Source organism: Canis lupus, chromosome 6 (assembly GCF_011100685.1).
Source record: "Canis lupus familiaris isolate Mischka breed German Shepherd chromosome 6, alternate assembly UU_Cfam_GSD_1.0, whole genome shotgun sequence".
Taxonomy (NCBI): Eukaryota; Metazoa; Chordata; class Mammalia; order Carnivora; family Canidae; genus Canis; species Canis lupus.
This window is the reverse complement of record NC_049227.1, coordinates 38,494,508-38,509,486: the sequence shown is the minus strand read 5'-3', so window position 1 is coordinate 38,509,486 and position 14,979 is coordinate 38,494,508. Positions and strand designations below refer to the sequence as shown.

The following is a 14,979-nucleotide window of genomic DNA, read 5'->3' as shown; positions in this document are numbered from 1 at the left end:
GTGATGCTTCAGCGTCATTAAGTCATTGAGGTAAACGTTCCGGAGACGGGAAGAGCACGCTGGGTTCTCTGCCCGAGGAGACTCCTGCGCCGGGCGCGTAGCCCGAAGACCTTAGGCCGCTGGGCTCTGTTAAAACCGCGGACACCTGGGCGCAGGTGACACCTCCTGTCTCCGGGGCAGTGTAGGGAGGAGCACAAGGACAGGGATGGCACTTTGCCCAGGCGCCGGCCTGGTACCCCTCTTCTCTCCTCGCCCACATTTTGCAGAGCCAACTCCTCGCTAAATTATCACCCGGAGTCTCCTACATGGAGAAGGAAAGGCTCGCCCAGGATTTGAACCCCCGATTCTCGCACCCTAAGCGAGGATCATACCCTAGTCCACGAGCTGAGCTGACTGATACCTGTGGCCCGAGTTCCCTGGGCTCCATCTGCGCGTGCGCGGTCTCTCCGGGGTCTGAGGATGCTCTAGGGGCGCCCAGTCCCGAGCGCCGGCGGGACGCGGGTGCGGAGACCCCGGGATGGAGCCGGGATGGAGCCGGGAAGGAGCCGGGAAACTGTGTGGAACCGGTGGGAACCACGGGGAGGTGATGGAGAGACTGCTCTAGGACCATCACAGAGCATCCCCTGCCGGCCCCGGTGGCCTAATGGATAAGGCATTGGCCTCCTAAGCCAGGGATTGTGGGTTCGAGTCCCACCCGGGGTACAGAGGGTTAAATTTTAGACCTCCCCCAAGGAAAAAATGAAATACTTCCCCAGTGAAAGAAGCCAAGTTAAGGGTTTCTGGAGATTATCCAGACGCAGTCCTAAACTATTAAACTATTTCGCTTTATTTTCTAATAAGGGGTGCACATTTCCAGCTTTCAGAAAGGAATACTGGCATCATTCACATTTTAAAAATAACCATTCATTCTACTTGATGACAAAAAGGAATAATTGTTCATTTTTCCAGGTGTGTTCATTTTACCAGGGTTCCATATACTTTTAAAAGTTCTTACCTTTTATAAACAGACCCAATTATTTATTTTTTTTTTAATTTTTTTTTAATTTTTATTTATGATAGTCACACACACACACAGAGAGAGAGAGAGAGAGAGAGAGAGAGAGGCAGAGACATAGGCAGAGGGAGAAGCAGGCTCCATGCACTGGGAGCCCGACGTGGGATTCGATCCCAGGTCTCCAGGATCGTGCCCTGGGCCAAAGGCAGGCGCCAAACCGCTGCGCCACCCAGGGATCCCAGACCCAATCATTTAAAGATTAAATTGTATGACAGCTGTTTTGCTTTAATACAATGGGCTGGGTGCTGACAATGGTTCTTCTTCTTCTTCTTCTTCCTCTTATTATTATTATTATTATTATTATTATTTTAAGATATTATTTATCCATTCATAGAGACCAGAGAGAGAGGCAGAGGGAGAAGCAGGCTCCATGCAGGGAGCCCTACACGGGTCTCCAGGATCACACCCCGGGCTGCAGGCAGCGCCAAACCGCTGCGCCACCAGGGCTGCCCTGACAATGGTTATTAATACGGTATTGGAATACTTGCAAGTTGTTTTGAAACAAGATCACCACACACAGAGAAAAGGCAATTATTTGAAGGGATGGATGTGTTAACTTGATGGTGGTAAATATTTCACAAATGCCTATGTGTATCAAATCATCACATTGTACACCTTCAATATATATTTTTATTTGTCAATTATATTTCAATAAACTAGGGAAAATATAATGGGTGGAGTGGAGATATAGACAAAACAAGGGTATTTGTGAGTTGATAATGCCTTAAGCTGGGGGACACGAGGACACGTTATACTATTTCTCTGCTTTAGTGCATGTTTGAAATAGTCCAAATAAAGCTTTCTCTTTTTTTAATCCATATAATCCCTGTCTTCATCCTAGAGGTAAAAGTCTCCCAAACTACAGGACATGGTGTGGAGTAATATCAGAAGCCTCTTCTACCACGTACCCATAGAAGGGAAGACCACTGGAGTTTTGTCATATACACAAATAAAAACAGTTTTCTTTTGCCTTTAAAAACTGGCGCTGGCCTTACTTCTCCCACTTTCCCAAATATCCGGGGCCCCGTTACTCCACTGGAATCAACAGCCTCATCTCAGTGCAGCGTCTCCCACCATCATGGGCCACCCGAGGAGAATGGGGACCACAGAGCTCTCCAGGATGCTGGTGCTCCCCTCGCCAATGTTTCTCAATGTCTTATTGAACGGAATGTCCTCTGGGCGCTGTCAGTGGGCAGTGGGGGTGCACATCGTGTGTGATGGATCCACTCCAGCATTCCCATCGCACTAAGTCTTTGGCTTCCTTCCTCTACTTGAGGCCAGGGACGTTCTCACATCTCAGTCTCAGTAAACATAAGCTACCGCTGAGTTCAAAGCTCAGCCAACCAACCAAGAAACACGGCAGAGCCACATTCAGCGGCACACACACACAATAGCGTGTGAAATACAGGATTTCTGCGAAGTGCTCCCAGGTCAATAAGTTTACCAGAAGCAAAATTGTATCTCATCCTCCTTACTCCAACATGCTTAGATTCATTCCCACATATATTTCCTGGGTTTCTGCTGGCATAAGTGAGCAACACTTGCAATTCTTTGGGTGTATAAGCTATTTGCTCCTGGGTCAGCCTTTGTACTCGCTGCCCACCACTTGCTGGCCTGACTGTCCTTACAGGGGCAAGGGCTAACAAGGGTGGCTGGTGTGGGCTTTTTGGAGAACTGGTATCCCCTTGCAAGACAACCGCTCCAGGTGAGATTATAAGACATTCCAAGACAGGAAGGCTACTCTCCATAGATACCAGACTGATGTTGCCAGCAAGGAAGCTCTGAATGACTCAGAGATTCGAGATTCTCAGCTTTATTTGAACTCACCGGGAGAGGTCTCCGTGTCTTTGTCTCCACTGCATAATCAGTGCCATTTCTTTCATGCGAAAGAGTTCCCAAGGCTGTGAACTCAACTTCCATTTTCATTCCACAACATGCATAATTCAGTGATGTGTTTTATCTTTAGCAACATCAGCCCTGCAGCCATAAGATTATTCTATGGTGGCCATGAAATGTTCCTGGGCCTCTGACCATGACTTAGGCTGCAAGTTTAAAGGAAAAAGGAAAGTTTATTTATTTTTTTATTCTTAAAGATTTATTTATTCATGATAGACATAGGGAGAGAGGCAGAGAGAGAAGCAGGCTCCATGCAGGGAGCCTGACGTGGGACTTGGTCCCGGGACTCCAGGATTGCGCCCTGGGCCGAAGGCAGGCGCCAAACTGCTGAGCCACCCAGGGATCCCCCAAAAAGAAGGAAAGTTTATTTTTTTTTAATTTTTTATTTTTTTATTTTTTTTTTAAGAAGGAAAGTTTAAAGGAAAAGGTCTTGTCATTTCCTTTCAGTGAGCAAACCAGTGCTCCAGAAGAATTCCTTCCAGGCCACAGTCCTGGTAGTCACCTTTATTGCCTCAACAGTCTAGGACAGCAGCCAGCAGCCATGTGGTCACTGATTCTTCATAACCAACCAGGTGATACGGGCTCGATCATGATGCCCCCGTGTGCCGTGAGTGACCAGCGTCCCATTTCCTGTGGGCAAGGAGCTCAGCTGGGTTCAAGCCCAAACTTATTACCAAATCAAGGTCCAGGCAGTGGACCCCTCCATGAGAAAACCCATCCGTGGGTATTGCTGGTCAAAGGGTACAAACTTTCTGTTGTAAGATGAAAAAGTTGTGGGGATCTAATACCCGGTGAGTTGGTGATAGTAATAGGGTAGCAGATGCCTGAAAGTTTCCAAGGGAGTAGATCTGAAGTAACCATGTGAGGTGACGGATGTGTCCGCCTGATTGTGGGAATCATTGCACAACCTACATCAAACCATCGCGCGGAGACACCACCTTCAATTCGTAGGTTCTTACTTGTCAATGATAAATGTCTCAATAAACCTGTGGGAGAACAGAAACGTCCTCTGTTATTTTCACAGACTATTGAGTGAACGAGTGGCCACTGAGGCAGCAGCGGAGGCAGGAAGGGAACGCAGGCAGCTGCGCCCCGCAGGGGGCGGAGTGTGGGGGGACAGGTTGCTGATGATTCAAATTCAGAAGCTTGCAGAGGAGCCTGAAGGCCGATCTCGGGAAGAGAGAGCCGCCCAGACGCCGTCACCACGGACGGACGGTGTCCCTGAGTTCAGGGGACGTTCGGGCGGCAGGCAGCTGGCCCGGAGTCGCCGTGCGAGGGGTGCCTGTGGGTGTTGGGAAGGACCAACTGGGTTCAGATGGAGTGAACTGCTGCTGCTGGGCCTGGGGCGGGGGGTGGCGCAGAAATAGGGAGGAGGAGCCCTTCCTCTCCTTCCAGGCTTCGGTCTGTGACCCCGGCAGCGAGGCCGGCGCGGTCAGAGCGGGTCTCACCCGGTAGCGCCTAGCGGGTGCCTGGGGGCGGGGAGATCTGAGCGCCAGCGGGGTGCTGGGGGGGCGGGGGAGGGGAGGAATGGGGGGCGCGCTGTCCCGCCTAGCAGGTGCCTGGCCGCGGGGAGATGGGAGCGCGAGCGGGGGGCGGGTGGGCGCGCTGTCCCGACCCCCGCCTCCAGCCACGCGCCTCCTGGCCGGTCCGCCTCGGACTTGCTCCTGGCCGGGTGGTCCCGCAGCCGTTGGAGCCAGACCCTCAGTGTGAGAGCGTGAAGCTGAGCGATCGGCTGGCGCCGCCCGAGGCCCCCTCCGCGCGTGCTGGGGACTCTTGAGAAGCGCTGCTGTGCCGCGGGGTTCAACGCCCCGTTAGGAAATGAGCGCCCCAGAGACGCAGCGGGAAAGGTCTGCTGAGGACTGTGGGATGATGGGGCTGCTGCCAAGTATCTTTTTGTTTTGTTTTGTTTTCTTAAGTTTTAATTTTCATTCCACTTAGTTAACATATAATGGCATACTAGTTTCAGGTGTACCATATAATGATTCAACATTTCCATATATCACCTGGTGCCCATCACAGCAAGCGCACTCCTTAATCGCCATCAACTGTTTCAACACACACACACACACACACACACACACACACACACACACACACACACACATTCTCCAGGAACCACCAGTTTATTATCTATAGTTAAGAGCCTGTTTCTTGATTTGTCTCTCTCCTATCCTTTCCCTTTGCTTGTTTCTTTTCTTTTTTTTTTAATTTTTTTTTTATTTATTTATGATAGGCACACAGTGAGAGAGAGAGAGAAAGAGGCAGAGACACAGGCAGAGGGAGAAGCAGGCTCCATGCACCAGGAGCCTGACGTGGGATTCGATCCCGGGTCTCCAGGATCGCGCCCCGGGCCAAAGGCAGGCACTAAACCGCTGCGCCACCCCGGGATCCCCCTTTGCTTGTTTTCTTAAATTCCGCATGAGGGAACTCACATGGTATTTGTCTTTCTTTAAGGGACTTATCTTAGCATTATACTCTCTAGCTCCATCCATGTTGTTGCAAATGGCAAGATTTCATTCCTTTTTTCATGGCTGAGTAATATTTCGTTACATATACACACATGCCGCGTCTTCTCTATCCTCATCAATCGATGGAGACTTGGGCTGCTTCCATAATTTGGCGGTGGTCAGTAACACTACTATAAGCATCCGGGTGCATGTATCCCTTTGAATTAGGGTTCTTGTATTCTTTGGGTAAATACTCAGCAGTGCAATTTGCTGGATCATAAGGCAATTTCGTTTTTGACTTTTTGAGGAGCCTCAGCACTGTTCTCCAGAGTGGTAGCACCAGTTTGCATCCCCACCAACAGTGCACGAGGGTTCCTTTTCCTCCTCCTCCTCGTCAACACCTGTTGTTTCTTGTGTTGCTGATTTTAGCCGTTCTGACAGGTGTGAGAGGTTATCACACTGTAGTGTTGATTTGCATTTCCCTGATGATGAGGGATGATGAGCATTTTTTCACATGTCTATTGGCCGTCTGGAGGTCGTCTTTGGAGAAATGCCTATTCATGCCTTCTACCTATTTTGTTAATAGGTAGACGCTCAACCACTGAGCCACCCAGACGTTCCGCCTTCTATCTATTTTTAAATTTTTAAAAAAGCTTTTAGGGCAGCCCTGGTGGTGCAGTGGTTTAGCACCGCCTGCAGCCTGGGGTGTGATCCTGGAGACCCAGGATCGGGTCCCATGTTGGGCTCCCTGCATGGAGCCTGCTTCTCCCTCTGCCTGTGTCTCTGCCCCTCTCTCTGTGTGTGTCTCTCATGAATAAATAAATAAAATCTAAAAAAAAAAAGCTTTTAAAATTTATTTATTTATTTATTTATTTATTTATTTATTTATGAAAGTGAGAGAGTGAGCAAGCACAAGCAGGGGTAAGGGATAGAGAGAAGGGGAGAAGTGGACTCTACCACTGAGCAGAGAGCGGACTTGGGGCTCCATCCCAGGACCCTGGGATCATGACCTGAGCCAAAGGCAGACACTTAACTGACTGAACCACCCAGGCATAGAGTTTTAAAAACATTTTTTTAAAAAGGGTTTTTAAAAGATTTTATTTTGGGGGGAATCCCTGTATGGCTCAATGGTTTGGTGCCTGCCATCAGCCTGGGGCATGATCCTGGGGACCTGGGATCAAGTCTTATGTCAGGCTGCTTCTCCCTCTGCCTGCATCTCTGCCTCTCTCTCTGTGTGTCTCTTATGAATAAATAAATAAAGACCTTTAAAAAAATTTTTTTTGAATTTTTAAGCCATTACCCAACGTGGGTCTCGAACTCACAACCCTGAGGTCGAGAGTCACATGTTCCACTGACTGAGCCAGCCGGGTTCCCTCTGCTCATTTTTAAAGTAGATTATTTATTTTGGGGGGTGTTGAGTTTTTTAAGTTCTTAATATATTTTGGATACTAACCCTTTATCAAACATGTCATTTGTCAACATCTTCCATTCCATGGGTTTATTGCTTTCTTCACTATGCAGAAGTTCTTGTTTTTCGTTTTTTGTTTTGATGTAGTCTCAATAATTTATTTTTGCTTTTGTTTCCCTTGCTTCTGGAGACATCTAGAAAGATGTTGCTATGGCTGATGTCAAAGAAATTACTGCCTATGTTCTCCTCTAGGATTTTGATGGTTTCATATCTCAAACTTAGGTCTGTAATCCACTTTGAATTTATTTTTGTGTATGGTGTAGGAAAGTGGTCCACAGTTTCATTCTTTTGCGTGTAGCTGACCAGTTTTACCAGCACCATTTGTCAAAGAGACGGTCTTTTTTCCATTGGATATTCTTTCCTACTTTATGAAAGATTAATTGATCATATAATTGTAGGTTTATTTGGAACACCTGGCTGGCTCAGTCAGAAGAGCATGCAACTCTTGATCTTGAACCCCCACCTTGGTGGTAGAGATTACTTGAATATTTTAACTGGGTTTTCTATTCTGTTCCACTGATCTATGTGTCTATTTTTGTGCCAGTACCATATTGTTTTGTAATATAATTAAAGTCTGGAATCATGATGCTTCCAGCTTTGCTCTTCTTTTTCAGGATTGTCTGGCTAGGGGTGCCGGGGTGGCTGAGTCTGTTAAGCATCTGACTGTTGATTTTGGTTCAGGTCAAGCCACCATCGGGCTCCGCGCTGATCGTGGGGTCCGCTTGGGATTCTCTCTCTCCCTCTGCCCCCCCTCCCCACTGTGTACTCTCTAAATGAATAAATAAATCTTAAAAAAAAAAAGATTGCTCTGGTTCTTCAGAGTCTTTTATGGCTTCATACATATTTTAGAATTGTTTGTTCTAGTTCTGTGAAAAAAAATGCTGTTGGTATTTTGATAGAGGTTGCATTAAATGTGTAGATTGCTTTGGGCAGTACAGACATTTTAACAATATTTGTCCTTCCAATCATTAGCATGGACTATCTTTCCATTTCTTTGTGTCATCTTCAGTTTCTTTCATCAGTGTTTTATAGTTTTCAGAGGATGGGTCTTGGTTAGGTTGTTGTTGAGCATCTTTAATGCATCTTTCATGCACTGAAACGAAAGAATGACATGCTCACATTGACTAATCACCAATTCAAAGCATTTCGGCAGCGCGGAAAGCATCCTACATGTGCTGCAGCTGAAAGGCCAACAAAGCTGAAGACCAGGCTTGGCTCCTCAGTGTAGAGATACCAAATGTTGAGAAAAAGTGGAATTGTCACCCTCGGCAAATCTCTCCTGCCAATGTCAGGGGCTGGGAGGGAAGAAGCGGGACCCAGAGATTTGGAATGGGGCTGGGTGGGAAGATGTGTGGAGAAGCAGGAAGTGTCTCTGAACCTGCACATGTGGCCGAGGCCTCCACCCTCCTTGCCTGAAGGCTGGAATGAACCTCAGGTGAGACAGACACTTTATGAGACAATGTGTCATGTCTTCAGGACCTGCTTCTACTTCTCCTCCAGGCCACCCGGCCCAGAACTGAGGTTCCATCTCACCTGAGAAAGTACTGGCCCTGCTTGGAAGGGGGGCAACTACACCGGAAGCTGTAGCACCTGGATGTCGTGTCAGCAGTAACCCGTCCTGAATCAGGGTGGGGAGAATAAAAAGCTGGGAAAAGGAAAGATGATCTGCAGGGGACTCTTCCTTGATACAGGCCTTAACCCCCTGGCAAGAGTCCCTCAAGCTGGTTATGATACACAGTCGGCACGGCTTCATGAGCTGAAAGAGAATTGCCAGAAATGCCACAGCAATCTGTGGAGAAAGGAATCAGAAGGACGGAGACACAGGCAAGCTGGAGCGGTCCTACATCATCAGAGCAAACGCCCACTGCTGACTATCTTGGCAGAGCCTGGAGGAAATGCCTTTACCGAGGAAATAACACCTGTGCAGTGGAGGGGAGGCCCCAGCATCTTTGAGAAGCTTGGGAGTGACTGTTCTCTGGTCCGGCAGGTACTCTGACATATCCAAGGTACAAGGTAAGCTCGTGTACCTTGCATCCCCTCTTATTAAGAAAGAAGCCTAGCACTTGGTAAGACCCCACAATGGTTAACTTCTGCCAACTTGGGCAGGCTATGGTGCCCAAATGTTTGGTCAAACTCTCGAGTCCAGATGTTGCCATAAGGTATTTTTTACATGCAGTTAACATTTACTTTTTTATTTCCTTAAAGATTTTATTTAAGGGATCCCTGGGTGGCTCAGTGGGTTAGCGCCTGCCTTTGGCCCAGGGTGTGATCCTGGAGACCCGGGATCGAGTCCCACGTCAGGTTCCCTGCATGGAGCCTGCTTCTCCCTCTGCCTGTGTCTCTGCCTCTCTCTGTGTGTCTCTCATGAATGAATAAATAAATAAAATCTTAAAAAAAATCTATGACCTGGCATGGCCCCTACACACTGGCATTGACAGCCATGAACATCATCAGGAAGCAGGGCCAGGTCTATTAAATTTTTTTTATTTATTTGAGAGACAAAGAGAGAGTACATGGTGCAGGAGAAGGGGCAGAGAGAGTCCCAAGTGGATTCTGCCCTAAGCCAGAGACACATGGAGCCCCATGCAGGGCTCAATATCCTAACCCTGAGATCAGGATTTGAGCTGAAACCAAGAATCAGTTGCTTAAGTGAGTGGGCCCACCCAGGGGCCCCAAGTACAGTCTCTTGGATGGGTAGGGAGCCCTGGCCCACATACCAAGAGGTACCTGCCAGGTGCCTCCTCACTCCCTAGCCCACTCCCACCCCTGGAAGCGTGGAGCCAGGACCTAGAGAGGCTGGATGCTAGAGCCGCACATGCACCTGGAGGACTGGACCACTGGAAACCCAGATTATCCAGAGGACCTGACACCCTGACTCACAGATGCGGAGCCTCAGGATCCGGGTGTCTAAGCCTTCAGGCTCTCCTACCCTTCCACAGAAAGGAACCCACACTTCCCTCTCTGCTTGCTTCTCCCGGAGCTGACAGTCTAACCTGCACTTAGAGTATCCCTCCATACTCATTTTCTTTGTATTTTAGAAAGGGGAGAGATGGCACAGGGCTGAACAGGCCAGGGAGGGAAGCCTGTGTGGTGGGTTGGGGGTGGGTGGGGGCACTTTATTGGAGGAGGCGGTGGGGGAGGGAGAGCACCCCCGATATAAATGGGGCCCCACTAGGTCCTCCCTCCAGGCCAGAGTTCAGAAGTTTCCACCTTTAGCTGAAAATCCACTTCAAGTCGTCTTCTGTAGCTCTCTCCTTCAGTCCCTAGAGCTGGGACTTAACCTCCTAAGTACTGGGTTGGAGTCCTGCCTTGGGTGATGTTCTTGGGTTGGCGGTGTTAGCCCATGCTCAGATCTTGACAACTTTAAGTTCCTAGTATGGGGGCTCTTCGGAGAGGCTCCCGACCTCTGCGTGTACTGCATCTGGAACTTTTGAATAAATTTCAACTATTCAAAATGACAAAACATATATGATAAAATAGCAATGAAGGAAAGCAAGTCGCCTTGCCTTGGGGAGATTGGAGGCTGGCTCCCTGGGACCAGCAACAGATTCCGCTTTCCGAGGGTTTTAATCAGTACAAATCCAATCCCCTGTTTCTCGTTGTAAGGTCAGCAGGACAAAAGCCACGCCCAACGTGGGACTCGAACCCACGACCCTGAGATTAAGAGTCTCATGCTCTACCGACTGAGCTAGCCGGGCCGGCGGGTGGCGGCCCCGCTCCGCGGGGGACTAGGGCACTGGGGGGCGTTGCCAGCGGTCGTGGGGACGGGCCTGGTCCCGCACGCTGCCCCCGGGACTGGATCGCCGGATTCGGGGTCCTTTCAGCAGGGAGCGAGGGGCCACTGTTTGCCGCCCCGCCTCGTCCCGTCGGCCTGGAGGTGGCCTAGAGGCACGCGAGCGGCGTCGCGTAGGGGAGACCGGCGGCTTCCGCGCCCGGAGCACCCCTCCCTTCCGAGGGGACGAGACGCAAACCGGGAGGATGCCGGGGCCCGGGCGCGGGACCACGCCAGGGGGACCCTCCTCCGCGGGGGCGGGGCCCCCGCTTAGCGCCAGAGGGAGAGCTGGGAGCGTTTGGGCAGAAGCGAGCCCCGACCCCAGTTCTGACCCCTGCATCGGGGTGCCACCGTGGCGAGGGACTTGGAGGGCCAAGCCCAGGTCAGGGGGGCCCGATCGAGGACGGGAGCCCCGGGGTCCTTCCGCGAGATGAGGGGGGCTGGGCCGCTCTGGCCGCGGGGGAGGCAGCAGAGCCTCCTCTCAGGGTCCTGGGAGTTGGGTCCCACGTTGCGTGGGATCGACCATGAGACACCCCCGTGTCACCCGGGCCACCAGGCTCCCCCCGCGGGAGGGCCTCTCATCTGGGGGCGCGGGGCGCTGTGAGGGCCTCGGCCCGCCGGCCGCCGCTCTCCCTCCCTGCAGGTCCCGGCTGCGCTGCGCACCCCTACACCCTCCTCCACCCCCCCCCCCCCACACACACACACTTCCCGAGGGATCGGGAGGCCAGGGCTCCGGGAGCGGAGCGCGGAACCGGGGGCACAGGTCTCCACCGACACCCGTCCCCAAGCAGCGCCGGGGCGGCTCGTTGGTCTAGGGGTATGATTCTCGCTTTGGGTGCGAGAGGTCCCGGGTTCAAATCCCGGACGAGCCCACTTTTTTGACCGGAGCAAACTTGGTCCCCCACACGTGGGTCTGCCCCCAGAGCAGGAGACCTGGCCCGTGTGGGTGCGGGCGACCACCAGGTAAGCCAGCGTCAGGGGGCGCCCCAACTTCTGGGCGTTTTTGTTTGTTTGTGGTTTGTTTTTGCTTTGGGGTGTGAAAGGTCATGCTTGCAAACGCGGGGCTACCGGAAGGGCCTCCCACAGACAAGGAAGGAAACCACAGTGGAAATTCAGCATGGGGAGGGGCCAGGCCTAGAGTCGGGGTCCCACAGGTGCCCCAGCCACGGGGGCGGGGGGGGCAGTGTTTTGGGAGGTTTTATGCTCTTCGGGTGTGGGGAGCCCAGCAGCCGTGGAGAGGATGGTTTGTTACAGCTCCGAAGCAGAGGGGTGCGCCTGGCCCCCGGGCTGGGGGTGCGGGGTGCGAGGTGGGCGGGGCACAGGGGAGGCACCTGGTATTGCGACGGAAGCCGAGGAAGTTCACAGAAAATGTGGGGGAGAGCTTTTCTTGCGGTTTCAGGGGAGCGACAGGTGAGGCTGAGCGAGCAAGTTGGGACCTGCCCGTCTGAACGACTTCAGTGCCTCCGGGACCTACTGCTTGTGTTTCCTGGCCTGGGGGTGACCCTGGCAGGTGGATAGTGACGCCCACCTGAGAGGTGGTTGGGGGCTGTGGACTCCGCAATGTTTGGTTTTCATTTAAAAATGCCCCGTTTAGGAGGATCTGCTGTCTCTAGGAATTGGGCAACCCTGGGAGGGAAAATCTCTCCAGCGTCAGCAAGGCCCCATTTTCAAAGTATCAGAGTATAGAAAATAAAAGGCTAATACAGGCAGGGCTGGAGGCTTTGGTGGAAATTTCAGGGGCCTGTAGTCCCGGAAGAGCTTCCTTATCTCAGTCCCAGAGTGAAGCCTGGCCTGGGGGTTATGGCACAGGTGCAGACAGGTGGGCCTCCTTTCTCACCTAAACAGCCCCTGGTTTCCTCACTTAAGCCCCAGGGTGGTGATGCTGGGTGCCCCTTTGATGCCTCCTGATTCTGGAGTCTCTGAGGGGAGCAGGTCTGCGCAGGACCTGGGGCCCACTGGGATGTGTGTGTGGGGGGGGGGAGCGGTGAGAGGCAATTGAGGTAATTAAGCTCCCTGGCCAGCACCTTCTTCTCCTGTGATGAAAACGTTTTAAGACTCTCATCCCTTAAAAGGGAACCACTTCCGCTTCCACCAGCAGGTTAGTTCCTCTCCAAAATCCTTTTCTGAATTAATAACATCTCTCCTTCAGGGTCTGCCCCAATCTGGACACCCAGCGCTAGATTTCGCTTTTTTTTTTTTTTAAGATTTTATTGATTTTGGGGATCCCTGGGTGGCTCAGCGGTTTAGCCCCTGCCTTTGGCCGCAGGGGAGATCCTGGAGTCCCGGGATTGAGTCCCAGGAACGAGTCCCTGCATGGAGCCTGCTTCTCCCTCTGCCTGTGTCTCTGCCTCTCTCTCTCTCTCTCTATCATGAATAAATAAATAAATCTTTAATTTTTTATTGATTTATTTTAAAGGGAGAGAGAGAGTGAGCAGGGAGAGGAGCAGAGGCAGAGGGAGAAGCAGACTCCGCTGAGCAGGGGGCCCGGCCGACCGACTGCAACAGACCCAGATCCCAGCTGAACCCCAGGGGCTGGATCAGGTATGGACCCCAAGGCCAGGTGTGCTCAGTGGACAAGGAGGCACCTTGACCCCAGTGATGGACAGTGGCAAGGCAGGGTGTCTCCCTTGAGGGCTACCCAAATTCTTATTTTTTTATTTAGATTTTATTTATTTATTCATAGAGAGACAGAGAGGCAGAGACACAGGCAGAGAGAGAAGCAGGCTTCACGCATGGAGCCTGACGTGGGACTCCATCCCAGGTCTCCAGGATCACGACCCCGGCAGAAGGCGGAGCTAAACTGCTGGGCCACCGGGGCTGCCCACTACCCAAATTTTTAAATGTCCTTTTTCACATTTAAACGGCCACCATCCCTTAGGGTCCCTTCTGACTGTGCCTGTGCTGGGAGGTGCATCTTGGAGTCCAGGAGGCAGATTCCTCAGCAGAAATGGGGTGACACTCAGGTCAGAGCAGTGGGTCCCTCCAGTGTATGGCTCGGGAGGGGTGGGGTCCTATGGGAGAGAGTATGATCTTGTCCTGGGCAGTGTGTGTGTGGGGGTGTCCAAACCCTGTTCTCAGCTTCATTCCACAGCCCAGCCCTTAACCTGATGACAGAAGGAGGACCTGGGGGAGCTTTCGCAAGCTGATGGTCTCAGTTTTCCACAGGCGAGAGAAGAGCAGCAGAGCAGCCACCCCAAAATCCGGACTGCGGACTTGCTGACTTGGGGTGTTAGTGTGTGGCAATGCTGACCATCCCCTCTCACCATTCTCCTCTTGTCCATAGACACCTGAATCAAATCCTTCCCCAACGCTCCCAGGAAAGGGGACGGGCCCCAACCAGGGAGGCCAGAGCCAAGAGGGGTGGCTTGATGGTCTAGGGGTCTAGGGGTATGATTTTGGATTAGGGTGCAGGAGGTCTCAGGGTCAAATCCTAGACAAACCCTCCTTTTGAGAGCGTTTGGCAGTGGTGGTGTTGCAGTCCCCAGGACACGCGGTCACGCCCACCCGGGTTGTCACCCTCACCTACTCATAGTGGTCTGGTGCCCTCTGTCCTGAGGGGCGTCCTCCCATTGAGTGATGATCATGCCCTGGAATCCCAGGTGCACCCTCACCCCCAAAGGGACAATTTAGTAAAAGTTGAGCTTTTCACGACTGTGCATGTGGGATCCTGCAGTGATGTCCTTTGTCTGTGAGATAATAGGAGCGGCTCCTTCCCTTGACTGAACCCAAGAGAAGACTGGGGTGGGTGGCTTTTCTCACATAGCTAGGTCCAGATCCTTTTCTAAGGTTACTTAGCTCAAAGAGGAAGTTGAGGAATACGGAGGCTGGAGAACCCAGTGTAAGGGGGGGATGTCATTCATCGCCTCTGGTGGCTTTGGCAAGGTGGTAGTATGGGGTGACAGGCTGCTCCTCCCCACCTCCTGCGCTGTTGCTGAGTTTAAGAGGTTGTGCCTAAACCAAACATGCCAGGAATTGCTCAGACGTCCCAGAGGTTTGAGTGGTTCCTGGTTTAAAAGATGCCCATCATGGGGCTCAAACCCACGACCCTGAGATTAAGAGTCTCATGCTCTACCGACTGAGCTAGCCAGGCAGATGCAGCCAAGCTCTGGCAGCTGAGTCTCAGAATTTGATTGGCTTCCGCAACCAAATGGCTGGGCAGATCAGGTTCTGGGGACAGTGGGGCCGTGACCACCTCTGGAGTTCCCTCCCAGCACCCTGCCTGTCGGAACTGCTCAGTGGGAAGCGGGGCCCCAACGGGTGGAGGCGGAGGTGTCACCCTGACCCACAGACAGATGGGCTCCGCGGCCGCCGGGGACACTGCAGGGCGGACAGGACCAGAGCG

At 51.9% G+C, this 14,979-nt stretch overlaps 4 non-coding genes across 4 annotated transcripts; 2 read left to right on the top strand and 2 right to left on the bottom strand.

Moving 5' to 3' along the window:
• Positions 1 to 629: 629 nt before the first annotated feature.
• TRNAR-CCU lies at positions 630 to 702 on the top strand. Its single transcript has one exon. It is a non-coding gene; the product is annotated as a tRNA-Arg (tRNA).
• Positions 703 to 10,490: 9,788 nt separating this feature from the next.
• TRNAK-CUU lies at positions 10,491 to 10,563 on the bottom strand. The gene has a single exon. It is a non-coding gene; the product is annotated as a tRNA-Lys (tRNA).
• Positions 10,564 to 11,437: 874 nt separating this feature from the next.
• TRNAP-UGG lies at positions 11,438 to 11,509 on the top strand. Its single transcript has one exon. It is a non-coding gene; the product is annotated as a tRNA-Pro (tRNA).
• A 3,145-nt stretch (positions 11,510 to 14,654) lies between these two features.
• On the bottom strand, positions 14,655 to 14,727 carry TRNAK-CUU. The gene has a single exon. It is a non-coding gene; the product is annotated as a tRNA-Lys (tRNA).
• Positions 14,728 to 14,979: the final 252 nt, after the last annotated feature.